General features: G+C 43.5%; 1 pseudogene; it reads left to right on the forward strand.

Annotated features, from left to right (window-relative positions):
- Positions 1–6,503: 6,503 nt before the first annotated feature.
- On the forward strand, positions 6,504–7,455 carry LOC137159812 (olfactory receptor 6F1-like; annotated as a pseudogene).
- The last annotated feature ends 7 nt before the right edge of the window (positions 7,456–7,462 follow it).

The raw sequence follows: 7,462 nt of genomic DNA on the forward strand, positions 1-7,462 counted from the left end.
CCTTTTTGACAACCAGGGCACACAGCTGACTCATATCCAGCTTTTTATCCACTGTTACCCCCGGGTCCTTTTCTGCAGAGCTGCTGCCCAGCTCGTCAGTCCCCAGTCTATAGCTGTGCATGGGATTCTTCCTTCCTAAGTGGAGGACTCTGCCCTTTTCTTTGTTGAACCTCATTAGATTTCTTTTGGCCCAATCCTCTAGTTTGTTTAGGTCACTCTGTGTCCTATCCCTACCTTGCAGGGTATCTACCACTCCCCCCAGCTTAGATAAGATGACAGTTCAAGCAATTATGAAGCAATAATTCACCAAACCATGCAGATAATTTTATTGGTGTCATTGTGGATATTTTGTGCAACTAACTGTGAGATTCAGGCTGTGTAATAATCATGGAACATAGACAGGCTAGAGTAGGGTCTCTACCTCCTCAGAAATGGCCGTTGAATGGGATGAGAAAGGATATACCATCTGTGTGTGTGTGTGTTTGTGTGTGAAGGAAGTCACCCTAATCAATTTTTTTTTGGCATTAACTATTCTCACATGAAAAATATATGTTAGCTGGATTTCTAAATTAATAGACCATAAATAACGTATTGGTCCTATATGATATGGGACTTATGTTATATTGTGGGGATGTAATTAAATACATATAATACCATCTGTTTAGGGACAGATTTTTTTCTTAGTAAAATCAGTGGTGCTGTAGTGTAGCAATTCTAACTTAAATCGATATATTATTTATTTATATCAGTGTCACTGGCAGCAGAATCTGCTCCTTATATTCAAATTTTAGTCAGTAAAATTAAAGACACAAAATATGTTTCTATTGAAATAAAATGTAATTGATTTTGGATGAACTATTATTTTTGTTTTTAGTATTTCTGGAAACTGACTCTTCTGATTTCTGTCTATCTATCTATCTATCTATCTCTAATCATTAACAAGTAATGATAATTTTTGCAGTATATGGTGAATACAAACACAATTCAACTTAGGGTGAGCTGATGTCCCGATTTTATGGGAACAGGCCCGATATTTGGGACTTTTTCTTAAGTAGGCATCTATCACCCCCACATCCCAGCCCAATTTTTCACACTTGCTAGCTGGTCAACCTAATTCAACTGGTGTTAGTCGCTTTACATCAGAGCGTCCCCCGTTGTCAGTTGTTGGCTCTGTGTGTGTTCTGCCACTGTATATGCTGTCCCAGGTCTGTGCAGACAACCAAGACACCAAACCATGAATGGATTATCCAATAAGACCACGGATCTCTTTCAGCAATGAAGGCATCAGGCCAGGTTTATTGTCAAACAAGTACAGTAAAAAGCATCTTATACGTGCTACAATTACACTTAATACACGTATGCCCGACAATGTCACTGACTCAGTAAACATCGGGACTTTCCGTTCCTCACTTGGCCAGACCAAGACACTCTCTTTGAAATCTTCCTTTATACTCTGATACAAACAAATTATGTATTGTCCCCTGATGTGTGTCGTTGCCACCCTCTGATGTGGTAAAATACCATCCTCTGGCGTGGAGAGATACTTTTACCTTGTACCGGATGATTCGGCCAAAACATCTCTATCCATTATATTGTCATTCTGAGGGGTCAGTATCCTCTCATTATCTTTGGGGAATTGAGATGTTCTGGTACCTTTCTGGAATGTGCTTGCATGAGGCTCTGTACCTAGTGCTTTTTTAGGAATATACTTTACTGTAAGTCTTCCACCTTTCACAGCCTGACTTCTGCTATCTTTGCTTTATAACAGCAGGGCTTAAGCATTACTTTATCTTAGGCCTCAGGCCTCGTAGCTGGCCTGTTATACTAGGCCTCATGTCTCAGGACCTCACTTTCTACTACACCTCCCATGTACATCTTCTGTCATCTGGTGGCCACGGCTTCGAATAGCTTCATATTTTTCAACTCCTAAATAACACATCCATCGTGAACTCATTATAATATTGTTAGGGGTAAGATTTTGTCATGGAGATCATGGAAGCCACCGATGCTGTGTCTTCCAGAGACCTCCAGGACATTATCCTCTTCGGCTTCTGCCCCCGGTTCTGAGGCTGCGAGGCCAAAGCTCTCAGGTCTGGGGGCCCTGTGGGCCTTGGAATTCTCCTCTGGTGGGGGGTGGCATCGTTCAGCTGCCATGGGGGCTGGCAGCTCTAAGCTGCTGCTGGCAGGGGCCATGCTGCTGTCAGCCATGTTAGGGATGCCCCAGCTCCGAGCCACCATGGACAGCAGAGGCCACCCAGCTCCCAGCTGCCACGGGTGACAGAGAGGGGCCCTGCTGCTGTCCTCTGGGGCAGGCAGCCAAAACCCCCCAGCTCTGAGCCACCACTCAAGGTCCCCACAGCTCCTACGTCCCCCCAGCTCCCAAGTCTTATATTATTTTTAGTAAAAGTCACACACAGGTCACTGCCTTCCACGAATTTTTGTGTATTACCCGTGACCTGTCTGTGACTTTTACTACAAGTAACCATGACAAAAATCTTAACCTTAAACACTGTATAACCTACCGTCTTCTCATTCTCTCATACTTTCTGGTGTGATTTATAAATTGGAATTTCCCATTCCTCAGCTGCCAACCTCCAATTCCCACTTTCACTTTTTATTTTATTTTATTTCATTTTATTTTATTTTCTTCTCTGTAAAATTCTTCACAACAAATTGTTCTGTGTATAAGTACGAAATTACAATGCATTTAAACATTCTATTAAAAATATTGATGTTTCTTTCTGTCTTTCAAAATTGATTATCTCAGATGGAATTTCAGTGCCTAAATCTTTTAGGCTCCTTTGAAAATTTCAGGCACCATCTACATTGTTGCCAACTCTGACAATTTTATTGTGATTTTTGCAGTACTTAATTCCTTATGTTGTCAGTTGTTGGCTGCGTGTGTGTTCTCTCTCCTGCTGAACTGGCTCTGGCCAGGAAGCCTGTAGAGGAGACTTCAGTCGTATTGCCAAAGAAGACCAAAGATTCGGTTCAGTGGCAAAGGTGCTTGGTCAGGTTTACTGGATATAATGTACTTAGATTTTCAGAAAACTTCTGACAGAGTCCCTCATCCAAGGCTCTTAAGCAAAGTAAGCTGTCAGGGATAAGACGGAAGGTCTTCTCCTGGTTCAGTAACTGGTTAAAAGATAGGAAACAAAGGATACCAAAAAAAATGGTCAGTTTTCAGAATGTAGGTAAATAGTCATGTCCCTCAGGGGTCTGTATTGGGACCACTGCTGTTCAACATATTCATAAATGATCTGGAAAAAAGGGGAAATGGTGAGGTGGCAAAAGTTGAAGATGATACATAACTATTCAAGATAGTTCTGTCCAATGCTGGCTGTCAAGATATACAAATGGATCTCACAAAACTGGGTGACTGGGCAACAAAATGGCAGATGAAATTCAATGCTGATAAATGCAAAGTAATGCACATTGCAAAATATAATCCCAACTCTCTATATAAAATAATGGGGTCTAAATTAGCTGTTATCACTCAAGAAAGAGCTCTTGGAGTCATTGTGGATAATTCTCAGAAAAAATCCATTCAATGTGCAGCGGCAGTCAAAAAAGGGAACAGAGTGTTGGGAATCGTTAGGAAAGGGATAGATAATAAAACATAAAATATCATATTGCCTCTTTATAAATCCATGGTACGACCACATTGTTAATGCTGAGTGCAGATCTGGTCATTCCATCTTAAAAAAAGATATATTGGAATAGGTCCAGAAAAGGGCAACAAAAATTATTAGGGGTTTGAAAAAGTTTCTGTATGAGAAGAGATTGATAAGACTGGATCTTTTCAGCTTGGAAAAGAGACAAGTAAGGGGGGATATGATACAGGTCTTTAAAATTATGACTGGTGTGGAGAAAGTAAATAAGGAATTGTTATTTATTCCTCATAACACAACAACTAGTGGTCACTAAATGGAATTAATAGGCAGCAGTTTCAAAACAAACAGAAGGAAATACTTTTTCAGACAACACACAATCAACCTATGCAACTCCTTGCCAGGGGATTTTATGAAGACCAAGACTATAACAGGGTTCAAAAAGGAACTAGATTAGTTCATGAGGGATATGTCCATGAATGGCTATTAGGTGGATAGGCAGAGATTGCTGCTTGCCAGAAGTTGGGAGTCGACGATGAGATGCATCACTTGATGATTCCTGAGTAGTACAAGGGACGTATCAAGACTAATCAAACATAGGCCCCACCAACTGACCCCTCAGGCCCAGCTCATCTGTCACCTTACGGCCCCTTACTTCTAGTTCAAGATGGACACCCATCCGAAAGTGGGTCGTGTGATCCCTGTGAGAATTGCTCCCACCACCTTCCACCAATAGGAGTGGGTTTCATCCTCAGGAGACCACCCCTGAGAGCGGGATTGACCAATCAGGAGAAATTCAGAAGCGTGGTGACCTGCCCGGAAGTGGGTCATGTGACCCCTCTGAGAACTCCTCTCAGCGCCCTCCACCAATGGGAATGGGTTTCACTCCTGCAGGACCACCCCTGGAGCAGATTTGACCAAAAAGGGCATGTGGAGGGGTGGAGTGATTTGCCCCAGAAGTGGGTCGTGTGACCCCCTCTGAGAGCTCCTCCCACCACCCTCTACCAATCAGAGCAGGTTTTACACACTTAGTCCATCCCAGAAGGGAAATGTGTACCAATCAGAATAGTTGTAGCGTGGAGGTCTAGACCAGAATTCCCGCGCGATCTCTGGGGCTCGATGGTTGGCCAGCCGGCAGCAGCACTCCCGGAAGTCTCAGCACCGAGAGGAAGAGCCAATCTCATTTCAAGAAAGCATGTTTCATAAATCGTGGAAACGATAGGAGAACATGGACTCCTTCACCACTCCCATGAGATCTTCGGAATTTGTTTTTGTTCCAGGGACCTTTGACTGCTTGTGGAGAAAATGCTACATCAGCAACCGTTCTGAGGAGGAGGAGGAGGGAATGGCTGAGGGGGGCCCTTTGGCCTGGATGTTGATGGATACTCTGAAACCCGAGTGATTGTGAGGCAGTTTGACAAGCATGACAGCTTCATATTGTCCGTCCCCATGGAGGAAGGCGAGAGAAGAAGATGCTAGAAGGAACTATAAGAAGTGATAGTTGAGCACGGGGGCATGATGGGGTTAGTTACAAACCAAGCGGCGTGGGGGCTTACATCTATTTCCTTTCTGAAAATCTGCTCCATATACACATCACAGTGGAGAGCTGAATCTGCATTTTCAGGGTTATTGGGAGTTCCTCTGTGGGACCAGCGTCTTCTATGTCAGATACTGTTTGAAGTCAGACTCCAAGGGGCTACCGCGATGGCCATCAGGAGCAGACGGGGACCCATTTAGAGAACCTTCTGGAGAATTTTCTAAATTGGAGGCTAGGTGAAAGTCACCACCACCACACAGATCAGATTCCAACTCCCCATTCTCAGACATGGCAGTTTGAGAGACTCCACCAGAGGGCATCTTTTTTTTGTTTTTCTCCTCATCACCTCTTTAGCATTTTTGAACATTTTTACAACAACCCTGGCCCGTAACTTTTTAGCAGCCACACTTTAATCCTCAAAATGGCGCCCCCCTTTTGTTTGCACCTCAGATGTTGTGTATCCTTGAGGATGCCCCTTTTACCTGGGCCCTTTTCCAAGACTAATCATGCCTGCTCAGAGCCACCCTCTGGAAAACTGAAGTATTTTTCAAAGTCACCCGCAAGAGCTTTTTCATATTTGACATACTTTCCAGTCATCCTTTCTTTCAGAACTCCTAAGGATACAGCACCCAGATCTCTGAATGAAGTGTCATATTTCTCCCAAATTGTTTTAGAATACCGAAGAGCTGTGCCGAGTTTATTGAGGTGGGGAATAGTTTGTAATAATTTTCAGATACTTCATAAGGACTAGATACCCCAGCATCACAGGAGCTTTCAGTCCTTGGTTTTTTATTCAGAACCCCTGAAGCGCATGCTCCGGGTTTGTGAATGTGTGTGTTTTCGCTCACAGTTCTGTAAGCACCTAAATGGGAAACAAATATTTAATAACAGGCTCTTCAATACAGCAGAGAATGGTATAGCATGATCCAATGGCTGGAAATTGAAGCGAACAAATTCAGACTGTAAATAAAGGACATATTTTTAACAATTAACCATTGGAACAATGTACCAAGTGTTGTGGTGGATTCTCCATCAATGACAATATTTAAATCAAGATTGGATGCTTTTTCTAAAAAAAAAAAAAAAGTTTGAGGAATTATTTTGGGGCAGTTCGCTAGCCTGTGCTATACAGAAGGTCAGAGTAGAAGATCAGCATGATCCCTTGTGGCCTTAGAATCTTTGAATCTATGACGAGCATAAAACAAGAAGAGAGATAGAGAGAGAGAGATCCTCAATCTGTCCACTTTCATTTAACTTCATTTAAAAGCTTTAAGAGTATTAACATTTACATTATATTTCATCTATGTTATTACTTCATGTTCTTCTTACTCCTCTAATTCTAGACACAGTAAAGGATGGATATCAGAAACTGCACTGCTGTCACCGAATTCATCCTCTTAGGGTTCAACAGCCTACAAAGTTAGCAGGCCTTTCTTTTCTTTACCTTTTTCCTCCTTGCTTATGCCGTGACCATATCAGCCAATGTGACGATTATCGCTGGTGTGGACAGATAGCTGCCTTCACTCACCCATGTACTTCTTTCCGAGCAATTTCTCTTTCATGGAGATCTGGTACACCATGTTCACCATGCCCAAGACACTGTCCGGCTTCATGGTTGAGAGAACCACCATCTCTGTGGTGGGCTGCATCGTCCAATTCTACATCTTCTTTTGCTTGGGCACCACTGAGTACATGGTTCTAGGTGTAATGGCGTATGATCGCTATATTGCCATCTGCTACCCACTGCGCAACAGAACTCTGATGAACAAAATAGTCTGCGTGCAACTGGTTGCTGGCTCCTGGGTGAGCGTCTTTGTTGACCACTTGCCCCTCACAATCTCTACCACTCAGTTCGTCTTCTGCAGTCCCAATAATATTAATATTTTCTTCTCTGACCTGGTGCTCCTGCTGAGCCTCTCATGCACAGACACCTCAGTCAGTGAGATGATAATCTTCACCTTCTCCTGGGTCATCATGCTCTGCTCCTTTCTGCTCACTGTGGTGTCCTACTGCTACATCATCTCCACTGTCTGCAGGAAGCCCTCCACCGCCGGCAGACGCTGGGCCTTCTCCACCTGCACCTCCCACCTCACCGTGGTCACCATCTTCTACAGCACCATCTCCTTCATGTACGTCCAGCCCATGGCTCGCTACACCTTCCCGGCAGACAAGGTGGTCTCCTTCTTCTACTGTGTAGTCACCCCACTCCTCAACCCCGTCATCTTCAACCTGAGGAACATGGAAGTGAAGGAGGTGCTGTGGTGTGGGCTGTGCACTAGAAGGCTGAATGAGAAGAAGGTTGGACTCATTAATA

Source organism: Emydura macquarii, unplaced genomic scaffold (assembly GCF_026122565.2).
Source record: "Emydura macquarii macquarii isolate MOO-44397 ecotype Brisbane River unplaced genomic scaffold, CSIRO-AGI_Emac_v2 contig_1933, whole genome shotgun sequence".
NCBI classification, from domain to species: domain Eukaryota; kingdom Metazoa; phylum Chordata; order Testudines; family Chelidae; genus Emydura; species Emydura macquarii.